Source organism: Melozone crissalis, unplaced genomic scaffold (genome assembly GCF_028551555.1).
Source record: "Melozone crissalis strain CALT ecotype California unplaced genomic scaffold, PUWL_Pcris_2 ptg000005l_1, whole genome shotgun sequence".
NCBI classification, from domain to species: Eukaryota; Metazoa; Chordata; class Aves; order Passeriformes; family Passerellidae; genus Melozone; species Melozone crissalis.
The window spans coordinates 11952734-11968106 of record NW_026535783.1 but is presented as its reverse complement, the minus strand read 5'-3'; positions in this window follow the sequence as shown (position 1 = coordinate 11968106).

The window sequence follows — 15373 nt, the reverse complement described above, 5'->3', positions numbered from 1 at the left end:
AGCGGGTGTCCCTGCGCTGCCACCAGCACCATTTTTGGGGAGCTGGCTGTCACTCCAAGCAGCCCCACCCCCACATCCCTGGAATGCTGCTCCTGACCAAGAATACACTGACCCAGCTTGACAGAACCATCGGTTTTGAGAAGGATGTTATCACTCTTCACATCTCTATGGATCACATGGTTTGTGTGAAGAAAACACAGTCCTTGCAGGCACTGTGAGAGAAAATAGAAAGAGGAGGGCAAAAATGAGTGATGTGATTTCATCCCACAAGAAAGGCAACAAAGAATCCAAAAGATTCCCTCTCCAGGGGAATGGGCAGTAATGGCAGAACACAGTGCCACTGAGAGGAAGAGCTTGCTGCTCCAACACTTGCAGAGCAGGACCTTTCTGAGGAAAGGCATGTCAACTTCTGAAAGAGCAACAGCACCTGCTGTTGTAGACTGTTCCCTGCAAACCAGCCAGGATGACTACTGCTGCAGTGCATGTACTCAGAAGCAAAGAGCCTTTTGGCTGCACTCCTGTCCTTGTATGCTGAGGCCTGAGAGAAACGAGTCTCTCTCTTTTTTCTTTTCTGATCATTTCAAATCAAGCCACCAACACCTTTGCTTTCACAGGCAAGGAATGCAGTGAAGACAGACTCCAGGCAAACATTTAGAGAGGCAAGGTGGAGAACAGCAAATAAAATACATGAGCCAGAGCAAGAATACATCAGCAGGAGAGAAGAGTACTGGCACTGAATACAGGGAGTGCAGGGGCACTGGCAGGCCTTTCACTTGAGATGCTTTTACTTGCCCATAGCATAGCAGCAACACAAAACCAAAGCTTGGCACAGGAAATCACTGCCGGTCTGAGCCCCTGTTTCCCAGACAATCCTGCCCAAGCCCTCAGAAACACAGATGGGATTGCTGACCTCGCGACTGATGGCTGCTGCCTCATCTTCATACAGGGAGGTCGTGCTGAGGATATCGTTCAGGGTGCCTCCGTCCATGTACTCCAGCACCAGCCAGAGTTCCTCACCCACAAGGTAGCTGAAAGAAGGAAACAAGGCCCTGGAGATGAGCATGCATGGCTACGTTGATTTTTGCTTCCAGGTTTCTTATTTCCAGATGCCTTTGTGACAAGGACACAATCATAGCAATAGATATTCCCTCTTGGCTGTGCATTGTTTGCAATCTGTGCAGTCTCAAGGAGACAGGCACCGCTGTGAAAAAGGAGATGTCTTAGATGGCTAACAAGTGAAAAATGCAGTTTAGAAACAGCCCAGATAAAAAACCTGTCAGGCATGGTGTTTCTGGAAAGAAGCACCTAGTCTTCCTGGCATGCCCTTCAATGGCAAAGAGTGGCAACAATCCAAGGGAAATCCATTTTAGGACGGTTCATCAGCACTTCAGAAACATGAAAAAATCAATCCTAAATAAATGTGGAGGCAGTAAACTTCGAGGCTGACGACTAAGGAAGATACAGCTGATCCAGGTATTGAATAATTTTGGAATAATTTTCAAACTAGGTGTGCCAGGGAAGACTCATGCAGACAGGATGCACTCTCTTCTCATCCATTGGAGATGAGTAGAGAGATAGGAATAAATAAAAATTAACAGCACTACTTTCTGCCACTGACCAAAGTGGGTTTTTAACCTCTCATGTTTGCTGTATGTAAATGCACACATGGGATAAGACCATAACCACTCACCTGTCTAAATAATTCACAACATTGGGACTCCTGTACCTCTTCATGATTTGGATTTCATTAACACTTCGTTCCATCCTCCTCGGTCCTTGAATATCTATTTTTTTTATGGCCACCTAAAATGACATTGAAAATCAGTAACTTGAGCAGTTGGTGGCAAGAGACACCAACGCACCTGGAGCAAGTGATTTTGCAATGACACAGCTGAGCTGTGCCAAACTGCCTGGTGATTAGGCACTGCAGTAATTAGGAACTGACATTCCAACAGCCCATTTCTCTGCTGCCTTGGGGGCCAGTTACAGGACACCTGGGGCCACAGACATTTTGCCTTGTCCACTTGGTAACAGTTGTGTCTCAACTATCACCCACAGACGTCTGACCACAATCTCTGCTGCTCTTTCTAGGATTCACAAGAAGTAATCAATGCCTTAATACTCTGTGGATACACCTTGGGCTATGGGCAGGGCTTAGGGCTTTTAGGGCACCTTGCAGATCTCTCCCTATGTGCAGTTGCCAAGTGCAGCACTGCAGGTGGCTACGGAACTACCAGTAACTTTCCGAGGGATTTGCTGGCAGCCAGAATCGAGAATTCAGGACTCTGAAGCTGTAGCCCCAAAGAGCAGGGAGGTGCTCTAAGGCACCACCTTTGTTGTAGCAATGGAGAGCGAGTGAGCGCGTCCTTGTCTGAAAGGAAGCGCTGCCCTGCGTGCCTGCCTTCCGGCAGCTGAGGAGGACAAAGTGCCAAATGTATTTTGCAGGCTGGCACCAGTCTGTGCTTCTTGTGCCTTTTCAGCACGGCTCTAGCCAATGCTCCATCCCCAGCTCACACCAGAGGGGAAAGCCCCTCAAGAGCAGCAGAGTCTGCAGGGGCTCTTGACATTTACCTCTCCTCCTGAGGCAGTGTCGAGTGCTTTAAACACCTCTCCAAAACTCCTAGAAACAAAAGAGAAGCAGAGAAAGGAGAAGCCATTTAGATCTTGCAGTGAAAGCCAGCACACACAGGAGATCTGTGCTGTAAATGCCTAAAACCTGCAGGACACTGGAAGCATGGAGATGTCCTTGACAATGCCTTCTGAGCACACTTAGAAATTCTGATCAGCACTGACAATCTAAGCCCAGTGCCTGAACACATTTGCAGCTTGTCTGACTTCACGCCTGATACCTATTCCACCAGCAAAACACTTGATGCATAGTTATGTAAAATTAGCATTGCTTGCACTCACCCACTGCCAATATTTTCCAGTTCAATGTATTTGATGATGGGATTTTCCATCTTCACCATTCTCCCTGAGGGAAACAAAATGCAAGATGTTCACTTTAAAGCAGAGATCCTACCTTCTCGGAGATACATAAGGCAGCCCCACTGTCTGGGGCTCTGAGCCCTCCCTTGGTTAGCCAGCTCTGAGCTGGCTAATAACAACAGGGAGAGGTGCTGGAACAACAAGAAAAGAACAGCACATCCACAGCACAAGTCTGGCTGGCACAGAGACTGATTTCTTGCATCCTTTGAAGTTAGAGACCTCTTGACAGCAGAGGAGTCTCCTCTCAGAGGAGACTGAGACCAGAAGAGAATACCTACCAAGGCAAGTAAGTTTGTCATCTAGAAACATTGAGGAGAGCTGGAACTAACAGCGCATTTGTTTTCTTGGGAATAAAGACTGCGAGATTTAGAAAAGGTTTCCTACTTGCTAAGATTAAATGCACCTGGACATCCAGAATCAATTGCTCTGAACAGATGTCAAGTTCAGAACAGGAGGAATATTGCCAAGTGTTCCCATCTTTTCCACCTTGCAGCAGTTTGCCAGAAGAATGCCTCGGCGTTTGTAAACCAGAGCAGCTCATGCTAGAACCAATTGCGACGGGGCTTTCAGCATCAAGACCCTAACCATTTATGAGCAGGCTGAGCTCGAAGACGCCCTTGCCCGTGCCCTGCGTGAAGAACCACGCCGCTTTTCTTCACCCTGACAGCGCGGATCAATCGCTCCCATTGCACTCGCCCTCTCGGCACCGCACACCTCCCCATCTTCCCAACTCAGCATGGCAGGCACGGGCACAGAGGACAGCAGTGCTCCTCAGGCACCCCTGTGACACAGAGAGCTGCCCAGAGCAGATGCTGACCCTCTTGTGAGTCCAGGCCGTGCGAGGCAGAAGCCGGCCCAGAGAAGGGGCTGCAGCCTCAGGCAGCTCCGTGCTGCAGCAGCCGGGCAGCAGCGGGACCCTCCCAGCTAAGGGAGGCTCCAGCCTCTGCAGTCCCTCCAGCCCCCAGGGGCAGGGCAGCGACCACAACAAGGCTGGCAAAGCCCAAGCATGAGCACTGAAGGGCACTGATGGGAAGAAGCCAGACCCAGCCTGAGCCACGTACAAGCTTTTGCCCCCATTCAGGACACAACAGGATGGGCTTTGAGATCAGCCCCACCGAGGTGTGGATCAGTGCCCTTTTTGTCCCAACAGGTGATGGTAGACACAGAATCCACTGGGCTCTCTTCTCAACTCTACCAGGTCTTATCTGAGAGCACAGCACTGGCAGCTGTTACAGGCAAGAAGCAGATTCATTGGGTTGTGCTACAGAATCACAAAGGGCTTGTTTTGTTCTCCTAGAGACTGATCTCAGCAGGGCTTCTACCAGTGGCTAGAACCCAAGCAGTCACAGCCTTCTGCTGATGCAGGAACAATTCCTGCTTCTGCCTTCGGCAGAGAGGGAAGCCCAGTTAAACTCCAGCCAGTCTAAGCTGCCCTCAGAGGCAGCAGGAACACCCAGAGCTCTCTCTTGCTGCCTTGGAGCAATGCCAGCACTTCTGTGACACTGAAGTGAGGAGAACCCTTTGGTACAGCTCTGCTGACATGTGCACACAATACACTGTCCCTCAGGTAAGAAAGATAGCAGACGTACTGTGTTGCTCCAGGGAGTCACCCACCATCTCCAGTTGCTGAGCAGCAGCTGGGTCAGCACGGGAGGTGAAGCAAGTGCTCAGGCTCCACGTCTTCGGCTTGGGAGCAAAGGCTCCTTGGGACGGCTCTGCTGCAGCAGCTTCAGTGTCAGAGTTGGTGTAGATCTGAGAGGAAAAATTAGTTGATGTCAAGAAGGTGTGGCAGAGATTGCCCTGAAATGCAAGAGAGATTGCCATTTGAAATGCAAGCCCTTAGGAAGCTGCTGTCAGCCACATGCAGAGCTCTTCAACTGGATTGCTTTGGATGTCCACTTGTGAAACCAAATGCTCAAAACCAAAGGCTGGTTTTACTCAAGTTCATAGCCACTTTCTTGTTCTAAAGGATGACTGCAGCAACAACTGCTCCACTTCCTCCCAAAGACTCCTTTCCCCCTCCTAGGTCTGCAGATATATTTCCAGCTCCTCATTCTCATGTTCTACCTCCTGCCATGAAATTCTCTTTTTCTGCACCTTCCTTGGGACGTGCTTATCCTGCAGCATCTCTGGATGGTACAGTTCCTGGGCCTCATGCCAGCTTCGGGGCTCTTGGTTGCCCGTCATTTGCTGGAACTCGTTGCAGGCTGCCAGGTAGGATGGTGAACCTTCCACCTGAAGTCAAACAGAACAAAGCAGTCAGAGACTACAGCTTGTCCCTGTCAGCCAGGAGTCATTGACTGGGAAGAAAGTAAAGGACGGCAGGAGATTAACAAGGGATACAGACAGCTTGTAGCTCATATTCCAAATCTATGTGAATGACCATGTTCACCTGCAAAAACACCTCAAGAAACAAGGTCACCTGGAAGAAGCCAGCAGGAGTTCATTGGGATGACTGCTGGCTAAATGGCCAAGGGAGTAATGCCACTGTCTAGAGCATCAGCTGAGATTCAGCAGAGCAGGAAGTGTCCTTGAGAGCAGCTCTGACAGAGGCCTCATCAGGATGGCACTCAGAGGCAACACCCCACCCCCCTGCTGCTCTGCACTGCAAAGGCAAGGAGGGCAGAAACCACCCCTTGGGTGACTGCAGTGCCTATTGATATTTCACTCGCTTTTCTAGAGCCTTTTGCTCCTGAAGGAGGCAATTAATTTTCTCTTTGATGATTTTCATTTTTTTGTCTGGCCTCTTCTTCCTTGCCTTGATCCTAGCCTCAGTTTCCTGCAGCTGTGCCGGCACCTGTTTGTCCATGTTCTGTAAACAACAATGGAAAGGACTCTCTTTCATGAGTGGAGTGGCTGCCATTCTTTCATTCACCTGTTTTTGTTGACTGTCCCTCTGCATAGGGAGATTCTTCTCCTCTTGGATGTCTTCATTCCTTCTCTTCACTGCCATGTCACTCTGAGCTTCGGGCAGCTCTGCTTGTGGTTCTACCTGGATGTTCTGTGCACACAAATGCAGAGCAAGTGACTGGGAGCTGCCATCAGACTCAGCGTTTCCCTCTTTTAGCCTCAAAATCACATTGATTCAGCCACTTCTTTCTGCTTCCCTACCCACATCTGCTCCCAATGTAACCCTCCTGTCCCAGGGCTGATCTCTTCAGATTCCAAGGCTCTGTGCATCCAGTGCCTGTGGGCATCCTGGCCTCCTCAGTCCCAAGAGCTGTGGTTTATGCCCTTCTTCCTACCCTTCCCTCTGTGCCCTGGCCAGTCAGGCTTACCTGGCCTTTCTCCTGTGGCACTTCCACCTGCTGCCCGAGCTGCTCTTCCTGCTTTCGGGCTGGGAACAGCTCTCCCTGAGTCTGGCATGGTGTCTCTGATGAAGCACTCTGCTCCTGCTCTCTCTCTAGAAGCACCTGCACAGAAAGCAAGAGAAGATGGGTTTCAGCTTCCCATAGGACATTTATGGGCCAAGACTCAAAGACTGCTGGGTTCAAACGTTCCCAAAGCACTGTGCTGCTGCTCTGCTGGGTCATTCTCTGTTTGAGGGGAGGTACAGATTCCAAAGTGGCCCTGGCCCTACAATCAGGGGCCATCTGGGACTGAAGCTGCAAGAGCCTCTCAGGCAGCTGACAGGGAAGGTGTGGCATTTCTCAAGGGTCTGGTGAGGGCCTCCCTCTGCTTCTACCATGTCCTGTTTGTCTCTCCTGAAGGGATGTGTTTAGGTGAGCATTGCATCTTCCACTGCTTTGGAGCAGAGCCAGGAAGATTCAAATAGATAGATAAATAGACAGATCTCACTTTTATAATCTCTCTTTACTATACTGTGGGATTTACATCCTTTGAATGGAGAGAGATATAATTTTCTCTGCTAGGTTTTTTTTTAAGAGAAGGCAGTGAGAAACTTAGAGAAGAGAAAACAATTATTATCTCTACTTTCTGTTCTTGTTGTTTAGTACATGAAGAATGTGTATAGTGATTGTTTACTGAAAGTGATTTGTTAATTGCATTTTAGGGATAGTTGTTTAGATTGATTAGCTAATTAGATAAAAGACTGTATGGAGACAGTCACTAGTTTTTCTTTAGTATCTTTTTAGTATAGTATTTCTTTACTATAGTTTTAACATGGTAGTAGTGTATTATAACGTAGCTTAATGAAGCATTTGTTTAAACTTCTAAATCACAGAGTCAAAGCACATTTTTTGCCACATGGAGGTCACCCTGAATCAATAATGTCCTTTCTGTCGCTACACACATCAACAGTCGGTAGCAGTGCCCCAATCAGAAGCCGTCCTGAACTTGCTCTCCTGTTGCTTCAGTAACCCACACTCTTGGGGATTCTGGAGCATGTGGGTCTTTATGGAATGCAATCAGACTCAGAGCACTGCACTGGGAACTGCACCCTTTGTGCATCTCTGCTCGGGCAAGTTCTTCTCTTGCACTTGACCACACTGATGGTGCTAAAGTGGCTGGAATCAGAAATGCAGTCCAGCCCTTCCCACCTCCTCTAATCTCTGAGGGTCAGCTGGAATTTAAGCGGATTGATTTCCTGCTCAAGGCCCAAACACAGCACACACTGATTCCCTGGGCTGCCAAAAGACACGGGAGCCGTTGACTGGAAAATGATGGGCAAGCCCTACTGGCTGGTCTAGCACCAGAACAGCTCATTCTGCACCAACATCCCTGCCCCAAACTATGTGTTCTTGTGCAAAAATACTGCATTATCCAGAACTGCCTCCTTGAAAACTAAAATTCTAGGAGAATTTCTGCCAGTGCTGTAAAAGTGCAGGAAAGACTGAGACAAAGCTCCCTTGCTCCCTGGAGAAGGAGAAATTGCACCAGGGTTTTCTTTCTATCAAACAAACAAATAAACAAAATATGAAAGTGTTACTCACACCAGTGTTTAAAGCACTTGGATGCAGTGAGGGGATGTCTGGAAGGGAAACAGGCCTTGCGCTGAGCTTTGGATCTATGGATCTAAGGCAGCGATTTATGGAAGTCCGCCTGAAGGTGCCTCATAAGCCCCCCCATTGTCCAGGCTAAAGCTCCCTCAGCACCTCCTCCCTGGCCTTGTGCTGCACCCCCTTGCCCAGCTCCCCTGTCCTTCTGTGCACACGCTGCAGCCCCTCCATGACTTTCTGCTCCCCAGGGCCCACAAGTGCACACAGCACTCCAGCTGTGGCCGCAGCGCTGCCCAGCACAGGGCCACGCTCACTGCCCTGCTCCTGCTGCCCCACTGCTGCTGGCACAGGCCACCGTGCCCTTGGCCTTTTTGGCCCCCTGGCCACACGCTGCCTCATCTTCAGCTGCTCAAGGCCGCCAGCCCATAATCCTTTTGGCCCACACAGCTCCCCAGCCACAAAGGTGCCTATTTGACTTCAGATACAGCAGGCACCATTGCAACATGGCCTTCCTGTTCTAACACCTCATATTCCAAGTATATATCTGCCACTGCCCCTTTCTCACCAGCGAGGGCTCCTTGCTGAGCTCCACGTGGCATCTGAGCTCCGGGTGCAGCCTGTCCCCACACTCGCTCAGCAGGTGCCTGGACACAGCCGACAGGGCGCTGGCACCGTGCTTGTTCAAGTGCAGACCCTGCAGGGCCGTGACAGCCTCCGGCCTGCCCTCAGCCACTGCCCTGAAAGAGTCTGCTGCTCGCTCCAGGGAGGCTGAGGTGACATCAGCCCCTGCCTGCAGCTCAGCCGTGCCCTCGGTTGTTGCGGCGCTGGTGTTTCTGCGCCTAAGGCCCAGGAACCTCTGCAGTATCTGCAACAGAAAGAAGGGCAGGAAGAGGGGAACGTTCCATGGTCTGCTCCAAGCGCGGCACTGGGCCAAGCAGTGCCAGAAGGCCCAGCCCAGGTGGGGATGGCCACAGGTACCTGTGCTGGTCTGTGGAAGCAGCCGTGAGTGGGGTCCTGCTCTTGTGCCCAATCCTTGCCTGCATCTGGCAAAGAGCAAATGCAGCCAGAGCTGAGGGGCTGCGGGAGAGGCCGGAGAACACGGCCTAGCCCTGCATGGCCCAGGCAGGGACAACCCCCGGGTGCCAAGGGAACAGAGCACGGCCAGCAGGGGCAGCCCCAGCCCCTCTTACGTCCTATCTGTGGTGACATCCATAGGGGCAGGGATGGGATGGGGCTAGGGTGGCCACAGGCACCAGTCCTGCGGCCCGCCTCTGCCACTCACCGTCCTGCACTGGCTGCAACTTCTCCGGCTCTGCAGGCTGCTGCGCTGGGGAGGCTGCAGGCCCTTTCTTTTTCTTGCCCCGAAGCACCCTGAAGAGCCTGAGCACTCTGCCTGCCATCCCACGTTTTGGCGTCTAGGAGACCTTTGAGCCAGATCCCTGGGAAAAGCTGTGATTAAGGAAGTCCCGCAGTCTGGCCGCAAGGCCAGCCGCAGGAGAAATGGCTTGGAAACGCTGTGGGTCAGTGACCAAAGAGCTGGCTGTGTGGGGCTCCTCACAGCACAGCTCTGCCACGTCCTCTCCTCTCACGTGCACCGAGCACTGTGGCGTTGCTTCGTCACCGCCAGCGGCCACTTCACCACGTGTCACAAAGGGCCCTGTTCCATTCCGTTCCATGGTAACCGTGCTGTGCCGTGTCAGCAAGGGCCCTTGGACACGCGGCCAAGTGCTCTGGGGCTACCCCAACCCTGCCCCAAATGCCTCTGATTGGAACAAATCCATTGCCCCAAGCGTCTAAGACATCCTGGGACACGCCAAGCCCAGCCAAGTGCTCAGGGGAGGACTCTCCACGGTGCCAGGCCAGCACAGCCCAGCTCGCTGCTGGCTCTGGAGCAGAGCAACTTCCAGCAAGCACGGGGCAAACACATCTTGCCAAGAGTTAAAACTCACCACATAGGGGAGGTGACATGAATGTGTGCATCAAGGCCTTTGAATTCACAGCTCCCCAAGACAGCTTTGGGGCACTTGGCTGGACAAACAGGATCCGGCTCAGACCTGTGCTCAAAGGTGGGCAAGAAACCCTGCCGCAGGTGCTTGGCTTGGTCTCTGCAGGCCCAGGCAGATGCCAAAGCTGCTCTTCACATCCTTCCCCTGCCCCTCAGCCAAGTGCGAGGACTGAAGGAAACACAGGAAGTCAAATGGAGACACTTGCACCTGTCTCATTGGGGGCTCCTGGGGAAGCAGTTTCCTTGGCAATCAAGCCCCTCTCTTCCAAGGGCACTTCCCCAAATGTGTACATTTCCTGGGCAACACCAACCTGCCCTTAAGTGCGGGGTGCGGAGGTTCATGGGCATCACACCATAACCAATATGATCCAGTGAAGCTAAATTTATTATTCCTAAAAGGAGTCTATTTATAATAAATCTCTACTGTCTATGCCTCTCTAGCTAATATATGACAGGTTAATCCTAGTTGTTCACACTTCTAAAATAGAATGCTGATTGGATTATCTAAGTTTTCATGTGTCTTGCTGGGGTTGTATGGCCCCCCCATGGCTCACTTTCCCAAGCTTGCTGACAAACATGCTAAGTCCTGATGACTCTTCTTCTTGCGTCTTCTTCAAGGATATACCAACCCCATTTCTGAATATGTCCATAATTCATTCTTTGTGAACGTGTCCATTATTACAAGCAGGCTGGATTGTGCATCGGCTCAATAAGGCCGTTGTCTTGCAAAAACTCCTCCACCTGCAAAATATGTTCAACAGTTCCCCGCTTTTGTTTTTGCACAAGCCAGACTGATTTAAAAGCACGGTCAATTTCTTTTTGCACACAGCATAGTAAGCAAGGCACGATTAGCAGAACTGAAAAAAGAATGAAATACAAAGCCAATAATATGTAAGATTATTTATTCATTACATAGCCAAGAATACCTAATACCAAAGCATACTAAGTCCTTGAGCCAGCCTCTTATTTCCCAGGATTTTAGCCACTCATCCAAAGAATTCTAAACAACTGTCAGCTTTATCGTGTTCTCCTTAAGCAATGACACTTTCTTGTCCATAGATTCAGAGTGCTCAGAGATATTCATGCAACACATCCCTTCAAAATCTTCACACCCATCTCTCTGTGCTAGCAACAAAAACACTATTGCAGCCCTATCCTGTAATACAGCGTGGCGTATGCTACCTACATCAGTGGTAAGCTCATTCAGTATTGCAGATGTAATGTTAATTGGTTTGTCTGTCCAACAAGCCAATTGTTTGAATTGTGTAAGGGCCTGTGATGAAGCTACTCCTGGTGTAAAAAGTGATGCCAGTATAACCAACGACATATTCTACAATTCTACATTATCCTTACAGTCTGAGCCTAATAGATGCACACTACGTTTTGGACATTGGAATTTGTGCCTGATGTCAAGCATCTGTTGAATGCTAGGGGCAAACAGTGTCAATTTCCCAAAATAGCACAGTCCTTCTCATGCTTTCTCAGGAATCGCAGGCTAAGTTTAATCTCCACAAATGAGAAAAACTCCAGGAGGTGACATCCTTGCAGATTTTGGTTTCAGGGGTACAACCATGTCCAATTGGCACAGTCTGCCGTGGTATTGTAATACCAGGAAGAAACAGGAGATATCCAAGTGCCATCATCACCGGGTTTTCCTGATTTCTCCCTAATCAGCTCTTTACCCCTGTGGTACTCATAGAACAAACAGTAATTTCCTGGCACTGATCCCAAAATATCTAATTCCTGTGGTCACTGACTTGTAGTATTTAAACCTTGAATGATTGTAAATGCCTGAATTCCTAATGGATTTCTAGGGATGCTTTGTTTTTCACGCCAAATTTCTGTGATCATCCCATTTTGATTAGTGCACCAATTTGAACAGGCCTTACTTAAGTTGCCATAAATTTGAGCTCTGGCCCAATTTCCCAATTCTTCCATTGAGTCTAAAGGAATTCCAATGAAACAGGTGCCAAATGGATCTGAAGGTGGAGCTAGTGATAGGCAGAAAGATTCCTGCCTTGTTCTGTTAGCCTATGGAACCTTCATGTTAGCTCGCTGCTTTATCTTGTATACCCCCTGCGTTTCCTTAATCACTCCACTAAGCAACATTGTTAATATTTGCCAGATTGGTGCCATTGTTACCCTTGTGGTCCGTCACGCCTGCGCTTTGCCCAAACTGCTTTAGCTTCTTCTCACTCCAAATCTCTCAAGTGATGTGTTTGTGGTATTGCTATTCTTCCTCTACATTCTGTAGCTAGTATCTTGCTCTCTAGCACAATTTGATTTACTACAGCAATTAAAGCAAGTTTAAACTGCAATTGCAGTAACAATCTTTGCTTCTATATTTCTATCAAAGATACATCTTAGAGAAAACTCTGATATCTTCGTGAGTTATGCCTTAAAAATTTAGCTAATGCCATTCTCAGGGTACTAGTGTTAAGTGTGTAAGAGCAGTTATTGCATATTAGGTTGATAGGCTTAATTTTTTGCTTTTTTCCTCGGACCACTACGCAATTATGTTCTTCACAAATTTGTCTCCAAGTTTTTTAGTTACACTGGATACAATGAACCTTAAGCCATGGTTTACATGCACAATTATGCAGATACCAAGCATTTTCTCTCTGATTTACAACTTGTGAGAGAAGTGAAGGTCCACGTGGCTGGAATCCAACAAATGCCTTTATCTGTAAGTAAGCACATAGAACTTCTTCCTCTTCATTTCACTGTAGCTGGTCCTTGCCACACCCTGTTCCTGGACTTTTGAACATGACCTGAATGCCGTCAGGCAATTCCTCCCTTGGATTATGTGTGAGGGCATGATGCACAAGAATACGTGCATCTCCCCTATCTCCTGTTGTTCTGAGCTAATTTGGCACAAAATTGGCTTTAGCTGTTTTTTCCTCAGGGGATAACCCTGGAGTTCCCCCTTTTTGTTTTTGCAGCATGTCCTTGAACATCTGATGGGCACGCTCAATAATTGCCTGTCCAGTAGGATTGTGAGAAATACCAGCGTCATGTCAAATACCCCATAAATTACAGAAACCTTTGAATCTTAAGGAACACGAAGCAGGACTATTGTCATTCTTAATGCTAAGGGGATACCTAATATGGCAAAGAAATTGAACAAATATTTCTCAACATGACGTCTCACCTGTTAAGGGAGTAGCCCAAAAAACACAAGCATAGGTATCAATGCAAACATGTACAAATTTTTGCTGACCAAATTCTTATACATGAGTTACATCCATTTGCCATAACTGCGAGCGCTGAGTACCCCTAGGGCTAACACCATGCCTAAACCAATGCCATCTCGTTGACCGGTCAGGACAGGATCATGCAATACTACAAGCATCAGTAAAGGGAATAGCAAATTGTTTACCTAACATTTTTGCAAATTGATGAAGAAATGCATGGGAAGTTTTGGCCTGTCAGCCTGTGCCACTTCCCTGTCACCTCAGTGCCACCATGGCCCTCGGCTGCCCCACAGCCCTCAGCCCCAGCAGCAGCTCAGGGTCAGCGTCCCTTCGGCGCCACCGCCCCCTCAGCCCCCTCAGCCCCCTCTGTCTCACCGTCCTTCAGCAGCTCCTCAGGGGACAGGGCCTGGGGCAGCGGCAGCTCCCACCGCTCCAGGGACAGCCGGGGCTGGAAGTGCTGCTCCGCCCGGCCCGGCCGCCAGCTCAGACCCAGCACAGGGACAGGGGACACAGGGGACACCGGGGCAAAAGCAAGAGGTGAAAAAGGCAGCCGAGGAGGGAAAGAGGTAAAAATGCAGCCTAGGCTTACACAGCTCAATCTATGCATCTAAACTTCCACATACCTCTAACTAAATAACTCAGCATATTTCTAGATCTATATCTAAGCATCTAAATTTAAGCATCTAAATGTAGGTGCCTAAATGTAGGCATCTAAATGTAACTCTATTAATGTATAAATGTAGATCTCAAAATCTAGAAATGTAAATAATTCTATCCCATCTAGAACAATAGAGATCAATTTACTATATAGATGTATATATATGCACATATAAACAGACCTCTGTAAATCTATAAATGCAACTATATGGATATAGAAAGAGAATTCTGGAAATCCATAAATCTATGTGTACACTAAGGGATTCCACCTGTCTGATGCTCACAGGCTCTCCCTCTAGTCCTTCTTCCCAAGCAGGGCAGCCCTCCTGGGAAGGCAGATTAGCTGGAAGTCTGGGAAGCAAAGGGAACACTGGGTCAATATTGGCCTCTCTGCATTATTTGCCCTTTTGGAATTAACTCCCCTTCTATCAAAGTCTGTAAAAGATGGGCCGAAAGGCAAAATCTCCCTTGGCAATTTGAAGCCTGCTCTTCAAAGAGCCAGACTCCTTCCAAGAGTTTATAACTTCTGAAGTTTTGAAGTATCCCAATACACTGAAAGCCCTCAGTGTATTGGGATACTTTCGCAAGGCCAAGGGCCCCCATGAGAGCTTGAAACACAGACAGACCCAGCTGCCACAAAGAAGCCCAGCCTGGTTCTTTGTGCTGGCAGAGAGACCTCAGTCCTCACTGAAATGGCTGAAGCTGAAGGTGCTGGCAGCTGAGTTATGAACTAGCACCGTTCCCTGCCATCCACAACCTGCCCTCTGCAGTGAGCCACAGCTCCTCCAAAACAACCACCAGCTCTGGGATGAACTGCTAGGTGACAAATGACCACGTAATATTGGCTTAGGCATTTATGTATTAGCTGATGGACGTTGTTAGTGATTATAAGTATTTAGAAATAGCATCAGTTAGAACTCTTTTTGCTGCTTGTAATATAAGAGAATCTATCAGCTTAAGTTTGCACTGTTTTGCTCATAGAAGCAGTAGTGTAATGAATATAATATCAATGCATCACTTATGGAAACAATTGTGTGATGAATGTACTGTGTTATAGACCCTAGCAAAACATAATGGGAAAAAAGGCTTGTGTGTAACTAAAATCAGTGTAAGGCTGTCAACTGACCAACCTGTCCAAGTGATAAAATAACCCTGACACAAGGCAGAGCACCAGAGGACAATTAGAGAATAGCATGTGAAATTTAGGGAGAACCTATTAAAGCCTTATCAGAGGATGTGAAACAGCAGGAAGGAGACACAAGCAGAAATAAAATATGTTGACATGATGCACAGGATGTCATGCAGTAAACCTGAGTGCGAAGCAGTCAAAACAAGGAGTTCCCAAAACATGAGAAAATTCCGAAGAATGCTTGAAAAATTCATGAAACACATGAATATACTTGCCTCTCAGCAAAGTAACACCATAAAGCTAACACTGACACTTAGCACCAGGTGTTGTTTGGGTGTTAGCCCTGAGCACCACAGTGCTGCAAATATTGTCTTTTTTTAACCTATTACTATTAAACTTTTAATAATTCTAAGCAGTGAATTCTGTTTCTCACAGCTGTGAAGGAAAGAGCTCCCTAACAGGACTGCAGGCAGCACCAGCTTTGCTCAAGGATGCAGACCCA